Below are 15,985 nucleotides of genomic sequence, written 5' to 3' on the forward strand. Positions count from 1 at the left end.
GCAAAATCACCCAAACTCCCTTTGTGGGCTGCTACCCACTCACCACCCCAAATACCAGGTGGCATTTGAGGGAGTGTACACATGGGACAGCAAGAGAGTAAAGTTCCTGAGGTTTTAGGTCTTGGTCCAGCCTCACTCTGTAGGTGTTGCCAGCTCAGGCTGGCTGAGAAGCAGGCAGGACTCATGGAAATGAGCATATCACAGTCCCAGGGCCCACCTCCTGGGGCTGCACTGTATTTCAACTTATTTTTTCATCAAGCAGTTATGAATACCTACTATGTGGAAGGTTGTCTGCTGGGCATTGTGCAAAGTTCCAAAGCTGGAGATTGCTGCTCTCAAGCAGCTCACAGTCTGGTGCAGAAAAAAGTCCGCTAATAGTTATCCTGTTCCTCCCCTGCCCCATCCATGCTTCCCGAGTGACAATAGAGCAACAACCGCCTCCGGTATTTTTCCTCCTTTGTGGCATTTTGGGAGGATGGAATTGGGGAGGGTGGGGGAGTACGACTGGAATAACAGGAATAACCATTTAAAACTGGAATAACAGGAATAACAATTTAAAGCAATTGCAGTGTGCCAGGTATAGAACTAGGCATTTTATATCTCATATCTCATTTAACTGGTATATTCAGAACGAAACAGTTTCTGACATGTAGATAGAAACAGATCTGGAATTGTCAGCAGTGTCCCTTCCTGATCAGATTGAGAGATCCAGTTTCACTCTACAAACACACATTAGTTAACAAAGGGCTGTTGCTACTTGATTGTGCCTTGAAGCTGACCTTGTCTGCTCAGGCGCCAAAGGAAACTCTCTCCGTTTTAGGAAGGCTGTAACAGCTGTCACTGAGGTGTCGCTGGTCAGAGCACAGTGAACATTAACCGATCTTTGCACCTTTGGTTTCCTCTAACTGGAAGGTTCTTCCCCTCCATCCTCCTGGCCAGTGCCCCAACCTCCTCAACTTCCTGCAGGACCCCCTTCTCCAGCAAGTCTCCCTCAGCACTGTAGTTACACGGAGTACCCCTGCTCCCTGGCATTCTTGTCGTTGAACTTTTCTCTGTAGCAAAGATTGTCATCAAACAGAACGCATTTTACTTCTTTCTTCTTTGTCTCCTCCTTCCCCCCACAAAAGGTGAGCTCTAGGAGGCCTGGGAGTCTTGCCATTTAGGTTTCCCTGCTGTATTCTCAGCACCCAGAACAGTACCTGGCCCAGAGCAGGTGATCAATAAATATTTGTTGAATGAATCAATGACATGATGCTATTAGGAAGAAATGACTCTGTGTAGCCTAAGGGTGGAGTGAGACCTTTCCTACAATGGCAGGATCAGGGAATGTACCATTCATTGATTCATTCGTTCACTAGGTATTTACTGTGCAATTAAATTGTGCCTGGCACAGTGCTGCTAGGCTTTGGGGTAACAGATGTAATGAGACACGGTTTCTGCTTCTAGAGGACTCAGTCTGTTGAGGGAAATGGACCCCAAAATAATATTAATGGTGATACTGATGATGGCTTGCATTTAATGGAACATACTACAGGCCAGGTGCTGTTCTAAGCATGTTTATGCATTATTAACTCTTCTAATTCTTACAAAAAATAAGGTAGGTATGACTCTTATGCCCAATTTGTAGATGAGGAAACAGAGGTACAAAGAGGCCACACATTCTGAGGTGTGAATGGGGTGTGTGAAAACAGCTTACATTGTAACTGGTCACTTGCTTAGAGTGGAGAGGGCCAGGTGGGCAGCTCTGAGAGGCTTATGGATAATAATCACTCTCTTGCCCCCATCCCCATTGACCGGTTCTTATAGTTGCTGGACACTTCTACCTCCCTCACTTCAATCCTTGCTGCTCTAGACCTGGTCTCCCCTGAGCTCTCAGCAAATGCTCTCCTTCTGACCCTCATGACTCCCTGTTCTTATGCTCCTGAGTCTGCAGGCCCTTCCCGTGCTCTAAAGCAGGGAGGCTCAGCCCGGACGTCCCAATTCCCCACTCTGTGCTCTCAAAGCTGTGACTTCAGACACTTCACATTGGGTCCCGCTGTCCTCTGCAGGAGGGGAGAGACTGTGACCGGCCCAGATTCCACCACTGCTGACTCTGGGCAGGGTCCACGAAGGTCTGCCCTCACCAAAAGGGTCTTTTGGGAGTCTCCAAAAGAAGAGTTTAACACTGTCACCCCTCTCACCTTGTCTGTTCTCCCCGTAGTCCCTTCTGAGTCTTGGGTGACCACACTTTGTACATCAAAACCCTAGGCGGTCACTTGTCTTCCTCACCTAATGATGTGTTACAGAAAACAAGCTTCCATTACTTGCAAAAGTGTGATGGGAACATGAATATTAATAACTCCCATGGGTTTCCTGCAAACACCCATCACCACGGCTTAGAAACCTTGTTCTGGTCTGCTCAGTAGAACAAAAATAAAGGATTCATGAACCCAGCTTAGGCGGAGTACTTCCTGGGGCTTTGAACTGCAGTGCTCCTGCAGCACTGAGGTGGGGAATGTGCTCCCTTCCACCTGGGTTTTGGCAGGAAGGTGTTTGACTTTGGTCAGGGACAAGACTTGGCAGCAGCATCAGGACCCAGTGGAGCTGCATCAGGGATTTCTTTTGATCGAGAAGAAAGTTCTCCATGGTGACAGCATCTTGGTGAGCAGGTGCATTAGATCTAAGCCAAGTCGAGTTGGAACGATGCTAGAATCCAGAGCTGGTCCAGCAGCGATTCGTAGAACTTCAGGGCTCACCGATCATCATTTGGGGTACACTGAGGCCACAAGAGGCAGGAGAAAAGTCAGCAGCAGGGCCAAGGGTAGAGAATCTGGAGATGACCGTTCCTTTGGAGAACCCTAGAGCAAGGATGATGTTGCCCTTGTTCTACAATCAGGGTTTCCACTAAAGTCTGCTGACATCATTTTTTCAGAAAAAGTCCTTTTCTCCAGGGAATCTTCAAGTATGTGCCATTTTATGTTCCCTGGGTCTCTAGATGCCTGTTCAGGATCTCATAGGGTTGACTCGGGCTGTGGTAGAGCTCATAGGTTTCCCATGTCAGGCAACGCTGTTCTAGTAAGTAGTGCTCCCAGGATCTGAAGGGAATTCCTGGCTGAGCTGGAGATCGGATAGATTACAAGGAGACTGGGGTTGGGGAACGTATCGGCCCTGTTTCTTGGGTTCTGCTGCCCCAGGAACCCCATGTGATCTTTATGGTTTGAGCCCCTGGTTTGATGGCTGTTCAAGAACACTAAAGCCTGGGTCCCATAGTTGAAAAGTACTGTTGAAATTTATTTTAATGTGTATTGTGTGTGCATTTTTTAAATTTGGGATTAAAAAATCATCCATATTTCTAGCTCACAAAAATAAAATAAAAATCTTTTGGATTTTCTAGAGAAAAATATCTTCTTAGGTAATTTCAATGTGATCAAGGTCGCATCTATTTTGCTGAACTTTAGGTCAATCATTAAATCTATGGTGTTAATGGAAATGCTCATTTTCTCGGGCAGCAGCATGCAGAATCTCTCTGCGGTACAATTAACAGTGGTGGAGAAATCTCTGCCAGTTCTTCTAGCTGTCAGATTTTCCTGTAGTTGGCATGCCAGTGTTTCATCTCAGAGCAGGCCATGCAGGTGAAAGTCATGGAATAGTCATAGCTTTCTTCCTAATATACTTCATTGCAGGAGGCCAATCCCCCACAGAGTTCTGACATAGGATGCGTTGATCACAGCGGCCTCTGCCCAGCAATGTTTACCCAGGAGGCAGCCTGGTATCATCACGGAAGGAGTGAAAGAGTTGAAGCCAGAAGATCTACAGAGTGAGTCCTGGCTCTAAAATTTGCTAGCTGTGTGATTCTGCCCTTTCTGATCTTCAGTTTTCCCTTCCATAAAATGAAAATTAAAATAACAACTGCTCTTTCTACTTTATAAAATTATCCTGAGGATAATATGAAACCTTTTATGGGAAGTAGTTTTAAAGACTGTATTGCTGAAAGGTTGTTGCTTTTGTTGGCTATTGCATAGAAATAGAGTTAGTTAAACTTTTTTAAAGAATATCCAAAAGCATTCTTTGAACTATTGTTAAGTGATTGCCGGGCGTGTGCAATAAAAGCGTATAATATCGGAAGGCTACTTTTCCAGTCAAAAAGGAAGAAAAGCTGACATGGTGATTATAACAGATAATGTTGGCTATCTATTCAACATCTGTTCTTACGTCACTCCTTTCTCCTTTGTATTGGGTTGGCCCAAGAGTTTGTGCTGGCCAACCCAATAAAAGAACCCTGATTTTGTTACATATCTACCGTTATCATGACCACATGTTTCAAGGGCTTTAACCCAGAAGCAGGCCTAGATTGGTCTAAGCCAATGGTTCCTAAACTTTCACATGCATCAGAATCACCGGGACGGCTTGTTAAAACTCCAGTTGCTGGGCTCCCGCACGAATTTAGTTGGTCTGGGTGGTGTCAGAGAATATGTATCAGGTGGTGCTGATACTTTGGTCTGAAGACCATACGCTTTGACAGCCACTGTCTGAGCCAGTCCTGGTGGTCCCATCCTCCTTGCCAGTTACTGGTTAGATACAGATACATGAAGCAGCTCTGCCCAATGAGATGTGATAAGTGCTGGGGGCTTATGGGAAAGGGTTTCTCACTCTTCAATAGAGACACAGGGAAGAGGTGGCTCCTTTTCTACCTCTGGACAGTGTCTCTGGGTAGAGCCCCTGGGACTGCTGCAGGTATTCTGGCACTATTAAGGGAGCAACGCTGAAGACAAAGCAGACACTCTGAGAATGACTAAGCAAAAATGATGTAAGGCACCTGGGTCCCTAATGATGTCCTTGGGTCACAAAATTAACTGTGGAGTTGCCTACCTTTTATTTGTTAAGCCATTTTGAGTTGGAGTTCTCTGTTACTTTCAGTCAAAGTTAACTTAGTGGATAAAGTGATAATGTTAAAATTTCTTTTCTGTCATGGGGACATGGGGGTAGGTTATGGGACAGGATCCCTGAGCCTTACTGGGGGCAATGGGAGATGCCTGGCATTAGAGATTGCACTCAGCCATGAACCATGAACCTTCATCAAGGTCTAACTATCAGAAGAAGATTCGGAAAGGACCAATTTAGAAAGGGCTGGAGGTAGTGAGCAAATCAGGGAGTGAGTAAAGAGTTCCCAACCTGGGAGATGTGACCATATTAGAATAGGTTGGGAACATGTGATGGGTGGAGAGGTATGCTGCGTGCCTTAAGAATAGCAAATTTTGATGATTTTGTGGTCTGATGTGTGGGAAGGTGAGCCCAGGATTGGAAAGAACAGCTGAGGAAAGGCAGGCTAAGGGGATTGGAACTGGAAGCAGAAAATAAACAAATGTCAAAGGGACTTGGGAGCTTGTGTGCTGATTGAGACATTGTGTCCCCAAATGATATTTATTTACTATTGTTTTGACACCAGTAAAGCTATTCTCAGTTAAAAGGCAACATGGGTTCCTGAAGTGGCCTTTATCCAGTGGTTTGTATGCCATCGGGGGCAGCCAGTGATTTCACAATAATTACTAAGAACTCTCTTTTCCTCAGACTCTAGGACTGTTGCAACTGTGTTCTTCTAGCACCTGTGGGCCTGATCTGTGACCTTTTGGTGTTTGTCCCATTTCCTTCCTATTAGTCTCCCGAATGTCTTCAATGGGCTGGTACCTACCAACCTTACCTGCAAACATTACCTGCTGTGGTTCTGCCCCTTCTCTCCTGCTCATTGCCAGGCCCAAGGGTCCCTGTTCTCAGCATTGGTGATGCAACAATGAAAAGGCAGATCCTTGATCTCAGGATGCTCAGTCTAGGGCAGCGCTGTCCAGCAGAAATACAATGCAAGCCACGTGTGTAGTTTTAAGTTCTCTAGTAACCACATTAAAAAAAGTAAAATGAAACAGTGTTATTAATTCTAATAATATATTTTATTCATCCCAATGGTTCTCAACCAGGGGAGATTTTGCACCTGGGGGCATTTGACAGTGTCTAACAAGGTTACTTGGCAATGTCATTAGGCAATTTTTGGTTGTTATAACTGGGAGTGTGCTAGTGGTATTTAATGGGTGGAAGCCAGAGATGCAGCTAAACATCCTGCAGTGCACAGGGGACAGCTTCCCACAACAAAAAACTATGTAGCCCCAAATGTCCATGGTACTGAGGTTGAAAAATCCTGATTTAACTCAGTATATCCCGAACATTTCATTTCAATATGTAATCAAATATAAAAAAATCATTAATTTGATATTTTACATTTTTTGAATTTCTAAGTTTTAAAGTCTGGTGTGTATTTTACACTTGCAATACATCTCAATTCAGGCCAGCCATGTTTCAACCGCTCGACTGCCACGTGTGGCTAGCAGCTATAGCGCAGGCATAGGGAATGTATAGTCAGGGTCCAGGAAGCTCTCTGTGACCCCAATTTCCTGGACACAGCAAATATGGTGAGATGCAAAGTCCTGCTACCTTTGTGAGACCAGCATGATAAGGAATTGGGATAAAAGGGTTGCACAGGGTCTCTCTGATCATTAAATTAGGTAAGAATGCAGATACATTCAAAACAACATCTATCCAGCCTCTTACATTATTTCCCTGCAAAATGTCATCAAGAGGTGGTAATTTCTTATTCCCTCAAGGCAAAAGTCACCATACCCCATTGGGAAGATTACGGAGAGAGAGGTATCTTCAATGCAGCTTTGAGGATTTAGATATTGATCACTAAGGCTTTCATGTAGTTAAACAACCAAGCAACACCATTTGCTTCCTCCAAAACATGCTATAGATTTTCCCTTTTGAAAAATGAGAAATAAAGGGTTTCAGGTTAAAGAGAAGGTGATCGTGTAGTAATCAGAGCTTTAGAACAATCCAAACTGACCTTGGTGCAACATGCTGGTTTTTTTTGTGTTTTTTTTTTCTTTTGCGGTACGCGGGCCTCTCACTGCTGTGGCCTCTCCCATTGCGGAGCACATCTGGACACGCAGGCTCTGCGGCCATGGCTCATGGGCCCAGCCACTCCACGGCACGTGGGATCTTCCCGGACCGGGGCACGAACCCGTGTCTCCTGCATCGGCAGGTGGACTCTCAACCACTGTGCCACCAGGGAAGCCCAACATGCTGTACTTTGTAATCCCCAATTTGAAGGCTTTGCGGCATCTCATTAGTCTGGAGTTGCAGTACAGGTAACTCTGTATTGAGTGAGTAATTAAATGTGACACAGAAGCAGGCGCATGGATTAGTGACACACCCAGGGGTCTCTCTGAGGCGGCCTTTCCTGTCTCTGCCCATGAGGTAAGGTGTAGAGAGGGTTAGCAGAGCTCCTGCAAGAGGGATCCGGGTGCAAAGGCAGAGCAAGATTTCTTGCATTATCTGTGGGCCAGGGCAATGTGCCAGTAAGTGTGGGGATGTCCATTCTGGAAGCCAGGCCTCATCTATGATGTGACAAGGTCACCTCTGTGGTGCTGCTGATCCTTTCTGGGCTAACGCTGGGAATCCATCCTCAGCTTTCCTGAGCAAACTGCTCATTCTGTCTTTAGTAGTACAAGGGCCTGCAGTGTTACTTGAAGTCAGAGTGAAGAATGCTTCCCATTCTTCCAGAGCCCTCTGAAACCAGAGCGTATCTGACACAGTCAGGCTTTGTCTAAAATGAAGGAAGACAAAAAGAGCATTTCCGCATTTTTACAGTGTCAACATGACACTTATTTTCATAGAATCGAAGGTTAGGAGAGAGGCTCACGTAGTTTACTTTTCTGTTTCCAGAAAGGCTTTCATTCAGCTTTCCCACACACCTGAAAATCTACCCTATTTTTCAAAGTCTGCCAGGGAAGGAGTTTATAAAAATCTTTTTGGAAACAAATTCAGGTTCTCATCAGCCCTCAATGGACCTATATAGAGCACTGATCCTGTGCAAGGAATTACTTAGAAGCAAAGAGATTAAAGGAAAGAGAAGGCAGCTTCTCTTTTTAAGGAACTCATGAGAGAGACATAAAAAGACAGGGGGTAACAAGTGCCAAAGGAATGGCATAGCCATAAAGGCCTGTAGGAGTTGAGAAGAGGAAACTGATGCAGGGCTGGGTGAGAGGAAAGATCTCCTGGAATAGGTGAAATTCAAGCTGGTCTTCCGGGGTTGGAGAGCGGGGAAGGGCCTGGTGTGAGGAAATCCCATCTCATGCTCTCCTGTCCCCTGTCCTCTTTTTAAAGAGGACAGGGGACAGGAGAGCATGAGATGGGATTGTTTCAATGTTTCATTTCCTCCAATTATGAGGAAGGACCCATGACTTGGAGAAGTTCAGTGACTTGTCCAAGGGCACATGTGGGTCATGGCAGAGCCTGGATTGGAATCTGGTGCTTCTGAGGATGCCTTCTTAGTGCACTTTCAACGAGAGCAGGCTCTTTCATTAAACACCCTAAAGAGGAAGTTCTTGACCTAAATGATGGCAATGTTTCAGCAGCAATGCAAGGTACCACAGCTGCAAGACGAATCAGGCCTGCTCCCAGCCTCTAGGAACTCACAATGAACTAATGCAAATTTCCAGAAATTTGATCTTCCATAGAGATGTGACACGTGCTCACTCATTTAACAAATATTTACTGGTCATCTGCTGTGTGCCTGGTCCTGTTCTTGATGCTAGTGATACAGTGGGAAACAAGACAGATTCAAGCCTTGCTTTATAAAGTTCATGGTCTAGAGGTGTGGGAAACAACAAACAAATAATTACAAGTGTGATAAGAATTATAAAAAGGGGGCAACAGGTGCTATGGGAGTATGAAGATATTCATCTAATCTGGGAGAGAGGGCTTTCCTTGGGTAGTACTGTTTAAGCTGTAAGAGGGAAGAACAAATCTGACTCCATATTGGATGTTCCTTTTACTTTAACCTTTGGATTAATAAAGCATGAAATTACTTAAGTGTCATATTTATAATAAGTATCATCTTCTCTGAAGTAATGAAAAAGACAATTTTCACATTTTCAAAATACTAATGATAATTCAACACATTAAATTACTACAAACACTCAAATGTATGTGATCACGGGCCAGTTCTTCTGGTGTGTTTATTTTTTATCTTTTACACCATCCTCTATTGCTTGCTACATGTTAAGAACTGTTGCCTGTAGCCTGAAATATACAGGATAGCCCATTCTCAAGGCTCTGACCTTTAAAGGTATAACACTTTCCAATTCATATAGAGAAAAGAAGTTGCAGAACAGAGAATAACATTTGTCTTTTCAGAGGTTGACAGGGGCATCATGACCTGACCTATGTGGACAGCTGTAGGAGCAAAGGATTCTGACACTAAGAAGTTTACAACAACCAACCTCACCCCCTCCCCTTTTACTATAAAAGGAGCCTGAATTCTAACTTGGGGAAGATGGTTCTTTGGGAAACTAGTCCACCATCTTCTTGGTCTGCTGGCTTTCCAAATGAAGTCACTATTCCTTGCCTCAATAGCTTGTCTCTTGGTACATTGACCTGTCGTGCAGTGAGCAGTATGAGCTTGGACTCGGTAACAAAGCCAATAGGTGAGTGCCGAACTGAGTAAACCAGGTGAAGGGGGAGAGGAGAGCAAGGAGAGAAGGATGTGCCTGTCAGAAGGAGAAGACTCCAAAATATCCAAAGTGGAGAGAATGTGGTGCTTTTGAGGAACAGAAAAATGTCCAAGATGGTGGCAGCAAGGACGGAGATGAAGTCCAAGAGTTAGGTCAGGCCCCTTCTGGGCTGGAACATGACCACATGTGTCCCTGGCACAATGGCCAAAACAAATAAAAACTAAAACAAACATCCTGTCTTTTCTCCCAACGACAGGTGTGGAGAGGAGGCTGCCACATTGCACAGTTTCAGAGAGCTGGTGAAGACCCTGTGCATCTTGTCTAGGAGGGTCTCTGCCCAGACCCCTGCACCTGTCGCCTCCCCTCTACCCTCACCAGCCTCTGGACTGAGGACTCATGTATTCCCTCCACCTCCAAGCTCTGCTCCCCCTGGTCCCTGGGTTACTCCTGACTGTGAAGGAACTGCTGTGAGACTGAGTTCTTGAGTGCCTGGTACCCAGTCTGCTCAATGAGTGTGTGTTTCTGCTGTGCTGGGAGGGATGTCTGGTATTCAGTTTTTCTTCTGGTGGATTGGGCCCTGAACACCTGAGAAGGCTCCAGGCAGCAGTCTCTGAATACCACTGAGTTAGTTCATAATTGGACTTCTGCCTCAGTTTCCCTGCTTAATATTCCAGTTACCTGCTGAGGCTGGAGTTCTGCCCAGAAACTCCAGTACCCGCTGTTTACTGAGTGCCTGAGACAGCGTCAGGGTGCAGAGGATGGTGTAAAAGATAAAAAATAAACACACCAGAAGAACTGGCCCGTGATCACATACATTTGAGTGTTTGTAGTAATTTAATGTGTTGAATTATCATTAGTATTTTGAAAATGTGAAAATCGTCTTTTTCATTACTTCAAAGGAGAAGATGATGCTTATTATAAATATGACACTTAAGTAATTTCATGCTTTATTAAAAATTTTGATCTTGTAGGTGTCAACAATTGCTTCTTTCTTTTTCCAGTTGACAGATAGCAGTTTGAATATTCATTACATTTTTATGTTACAAAATCCAGATGAGATAAAAACTGGCACTGGTTCCCGAGATGGAACAGAGTCCAAAGTTCTTAATCTGACACTCAAAGCCTCTCACCATCCAGCTCCAACCTCCTGCCACTGCTCCTTTCCACGTTCTCCACCCTTAGGCTTTCTCCTCTATGTTTGTGCTCAAACCGTCCCCTTTGCCTGGAATGTCCTCCCCCTTCGTCTTTATATGCCATCATCCTCTTCCATGAAGACCTCTTCTCTTCTGTTTCCGTTGGCTTGCCCCTTTTCTCCTCTGGCTTTGAATTCTTCCTCTACCCCTGGTTCCTCATTTTCTATCTTCTTCTTTAGCATCTTTCACTTGGACCCCTGCTCAGACTCATGTTCTCATAAAACAGCTGTGTATAGCTAACATTGATTTTTGAGGTCTAGCCTAGAAAACTAATGAAAAAATGTCTTCCTGATTGTACAGTTAAAATAGTTTCTTTTTAGACTGGGGAAATATGGAAAGTATGAAGAGCACAAGGGTTTCCACCAGCTGTGGAGGAATGGTCAAGAGCACAGGCTAGTTACTTAGCCTCTCTGAGCCTTAGTATTCTCATCTGTGAAATGGAAGTGATAAACCCTGTCTCACTGGCTTACTGTGAATATTGCATGACTGTTATGTGTAAAACGCCCAGGAGAGTTTCTGATGAGCAATAAGCACTGCTCCTTACTTGGTAACTATTGTTATTATAACAACCATGGTAACATTTTCAAACTCTTATTTATACTGTTATTAAAAATACTTCATAAATTCCAGCCAGCAATCTTTCAGGCAAAATTCAGATCCTTTTCGTTTTCAAGCTGGAGGCTGCTTCTTCTCTCAGGGTAGAGAAGTGACCTGCCTTCTATCCCAGAAGCATTCACAGGTGTCACCAGGAAGTGGAACAAACATACTTGACTCTCTTGTCTATGCCTTCAGATCATGTGAAGCAACTGAACAGTCACTTGGGTGTGAAACCAACAGAAGGTGCAGGTTCAGTCACTTGACTCAGTAACAGGTGCTGTTTATAGCACCCAAGTTCTTTCCTGGAATCTTTTCATGTTTGTGACATGCACCATGTGTTAAGAGTGCACGCGTGCCATGTTTAGTCACAATGCGACAACCAATGGCAGGCACGACCTTTCGTTTAGGTGGAGCCCTCTGGGTCGAGTGTGGGCTCCTCCTTAGCTCACCCAACCTTCCTCCCTGCACCACTAAGGCCGTCAGGATGACTGGCTCACATCCTGTTAGGAAGAATTACCACAATCACTAATGGGTAGTTAGGGACAGCGTTCCAGTTTAAAGGCTTCCATGGGCTGTGAAAACTAGAGAGTAAATAATCGTTTATTAGCCAGTCACTTAGAGGATGCCACATGGAATGACGTTCCAGCGCTTCGAAATGCACAGAAGCCATATATCATAATGGACCATAAAAGTTACGTGCAAACAGGCTGTAAAACTGAACAACTGTTTACCTCGGTGAAGGTTTTATTTACATGCCCTCTGGCAGACACTTAAATGTACTTCATATGGGGCTGCCGATCACAGCTTCAAGCAGAGCCTGCATTAAGTGGAGATGCATTGGGTAGACACCGATTGCAATGTGATTTCAGGGGCCTGGGGACGGCCTCTCAGGCTCCCTCCAAAACGCATTTTGCCTGCTTGATGCTTAAAATTTCTTGAAATCAAAGCCCTATTTCTATAATTACAGAAAATTCAATTTGACAAGTTCAACATTGGATTCAACATAAAGTATCATGGAATGCACAAATAGCCAACATTTATAGTGCTATGTTCTTTACCGAGCACTTCCACACGTGGAATCTTCTTTGTCCTCCAACACTCCAGTAAGATGAATCATTTCCTCCGATTATGAGGAAGGACCCATGACTTGGAGAAGTTCAGTGACTTGTCCAAGGGCACATGTGGGTCATGGCAGAGCCTGGACTGGAATCTGGTGCTTCTGAGGATGCCTCCTTAGTGTACTTTCAACGAGAGCAGGCTCTTTCATTAAACACCCTATAGAGGAAGTTCTTGACCTAAATTCATACCATCCTGAGAGCCAGTTTTGAAAGGTGGGGATGTGGATGAGAGAGTTGGGTCAGCAGTCTTCCTGGGCCCTGCTCAGCTGGGGTAGGCCCAGAGATCTCCTTCTCTGCAGTGGCCCCTGCCTGCTTCAGGGATGTTCCTGCCCAAGCTGACTGGTGAGTGTGCACACACTTCCTTTAAGCTTTGCCGAGTTGATCCCATTCCACACTTGTGTTCCCTGCTGGGATTAGAGCCCTGTTCTGATCCCCAGTCTCCTTGGCTAAAGTTCTGGAAACTTGCTACTTCCTTGCTGGTTCTCTGTCCTAGGAGGCTACTCTGTGTCCCTTTTGCTTCTACCCTCAGCTGGTTTCTTTTCCTTTTTTAAAAATTTGTATTGGAGTATAGTTGATTGATAATGTGTTAGTTTCAGGTGTACAGCAAAGTGATTCAGTTATACATATACATATACCCACATTTTTTAAGATTATTTTCCCATATAGGTCATTACAGAGTATTGAGCAGAGTTCCCTATGCTAAACGGTAGGTCACTATTAGTTATCTATTTTATATATAGTAGCATGTATATGTCAACCCCAATCTCCCAATTTATCCCTCCCCTCTTTCCCCACTGGTAACCATAAGTTTGTTTTCTACATCTGTAACTCTACTTCTGTTTTGTAAATAAGTTCATTTGTACCATTTTTTTAGATTCTACATTTAAGCGATATCATATGGTATTTGTCTTTCTCTGTCTGACTTACTTCACTCAGTATGACAATCTCTAGGTCCATCCACATTGCTGCAAATGGCATTATTTCATTCATTTTATGGCTGAGTAATATTCCACTGTATGTATATGTACCACATCTTCTTTATCCATTCCTCTGTTGATGGACATTTAGGTTGCTTCCATGTCCTGGCTATTGTAAATAGTGCTGCAGTGAACACTGGGGTGCGTGTATCTTTTTGATTTACGGTTTTCTCTGGACATATACCCAGGAGTGGGATTGCTGGATCATATGGTTCCGCTGGGGTTTTGTTCCTCTGCACAGACCTGCCAGAATTGCATGCTGATTGTTGGGGTTTTTTTCTCTATTGCTGGAACTGCCAGTTGTTCATTATTCCTACATTCATTGAAGACATTTTTATAGAGCACCTACAACAGACAGGAAGACACAGTCCAGAGTCAATTCCCCTCGGCTCTCAAGGTAACCCTAATGAAACATGAGTTTGCCGCGTACCTTTAGAGACTATGTAAGTGCTACTGTTGACTAGCTCACCAGATGCCTTAAAGCTGGGTTTTTTTTTTTTTCTAAATCTCTGAACGTCCACTGTCAACCACAAGAACTGATGGCTTAATATGGGCACTGAGGAGGCTGGAGGTGAGGCTGGGTCATGGTTGGGGTCAGAACATGGGAAATGGGTTCTAGGAGAGCTTTAAGACAGCATGGGGATTTCTTAATATCAATAAGGCCTGGCTGGCCCTGGCTCCAGGTGAGTCTGGGAGCCAGTGGCTCTGCTGAGTGACAGCCAATGAGCCACACTGGGGTAATTTATAGAAAAGGGTGACAAGGAATGACCTTCAGCATCTTTGTTTAATAACATTACCTTCACAAGCTGCAATCCTTTAGTTTCACAGATACCAGTGGCAAGACTTGAATGAATTTTACCTGAATTTCTGCTTTATTTATTTCCCTGCTAACTTCATTTCTAAAATCACCTTTGCTGAATGACAACTCAATCAATTCAATAACATGCAATTTTACACAGTAGAAACCTATTCCCAGATCCCCCTTCATACTTATAATTGTCGGCTACTTCCTTGAATAGCTTGTGTGTTTCAAAGCCAAGTTATTTTCATCTCCAGACCCCCGAGGTGGAATGACACTGTGAGATGGACACAGTCCTGACCCGAGGCTGAAGATGCTCTCCTCTTCCCATTCTTTATTCACATGCATCTCTCGTTCATCACAGCCTGAGCTGCCAGCTCATGTTCAATTTCCCGTCAGATCAGTTGTGTTAAGGAATCATCGGCTTGATTGGCTTCATTTTAGAAGCTTTCTGAGATGCTGGGATTTTTTACTTTGTTTCACATGCTTTTGGAATCTTGCCAAAGTAAATGAAGGTAAAATGAACATGTATATTTTGGCTTTATTTTCCAGGACCAGGTAAAGTGATGGACAGGATTGTATTACTGGAGGAATGAAGGAGGAGGTGGGCTGCACACATATTCTGTTGATCCACAGAATCTGTGGGTAATGAACTGGGGAAAAAAATCTGCTGATTGAAAATGTGAATCATTAATAGCTTTGAAATATACAGCTTCTTTTAGATTTCAATCTTCTGTGATTTGCTTAGAGTCCGTGCTGCAGTGGTCTGAGCCACAGGTCGAATTGTCAGTCACAATGAGCAGGGTTTGCTCATGGCCTCTGTTGTTTCAGAGATTATATTAAACGCTTAGAAAAGCTGCAGTAACTCTTCCAGGGCTCTGGAGTAGTCATCATGGTATAGTACTCCCTGGACTTTCATTGATTTAGAATTTGCATTTTCCATTATTTGCAAATGACCCTCCAGATTCTAAATATATTATAATTTGTATTCTTATTGAAACATGAATTAAAATTGCACTAGCTGGATGGGATGCTGGGGCATAGCCGTGGATTACATTGCTGGTCTAACACTCTGCCCTCTGCCACTCAAAGAAAAAATGTTTTTCACTCATTGTATATACATATTATGAGGAAAATGATGTGATATAGTGGTTCTTTGTGAATTGGGGGGATTCATAAAGATATTGTAAAGAATTACTCATGAGTGTCAGGCTGTACTGTCAGTATATCTTATTGTCTTATTGTAATGAAACCGAGTATAGCAATGCCTTTCTCATCTGTGGATGACTTATCTGGACATTAAGAAATAATTTATTTTGTAATCAATAAGTAAAGAAAAAGCGCTGCTGAGAAGACAATATAGATGTTCCCACATCTATCCACACTAAAACTCATACTCTTAGCTCAAAGGTGATCTCCTCAAGCCCTCATCCAGAACTAACCTCTGCCCTTTTTGATTTAGATTCGACCTCAGGTGCAAAGAGTTGAAGTCATCATCCTAAGATGCTCATGGCATCTACCTGCTCATTGTGGCTCACAATGAGCCACAATGAGTTTATTTTAGTATTTTCTGCCTTCATGCCCATCTCTATGCCTGTTATCTCCTTCATATCTAGTAAACATGCAACATGCATACTCATGTGTTTAGGATATGTTACTGAAATGTACGACATTTAAATTTATATGATGGTATTTCGGTATATGTCTTTTCTTTTTTACTGTTTCCACTCAGCATAATTTTTCAGGATTTATCCATGCTGGT

Source organism: Stenella coeruleoalba, assembly GCF_951394435.1.
Source record: "Stenella coeruleoalba genome assembly, chromosome: 1".
NCBI lineage: Eukaryota > Metazoa > Chordata > Mammalia > Artiodactyla > Delphinidae > Stenella > Stenella coeruleoalba.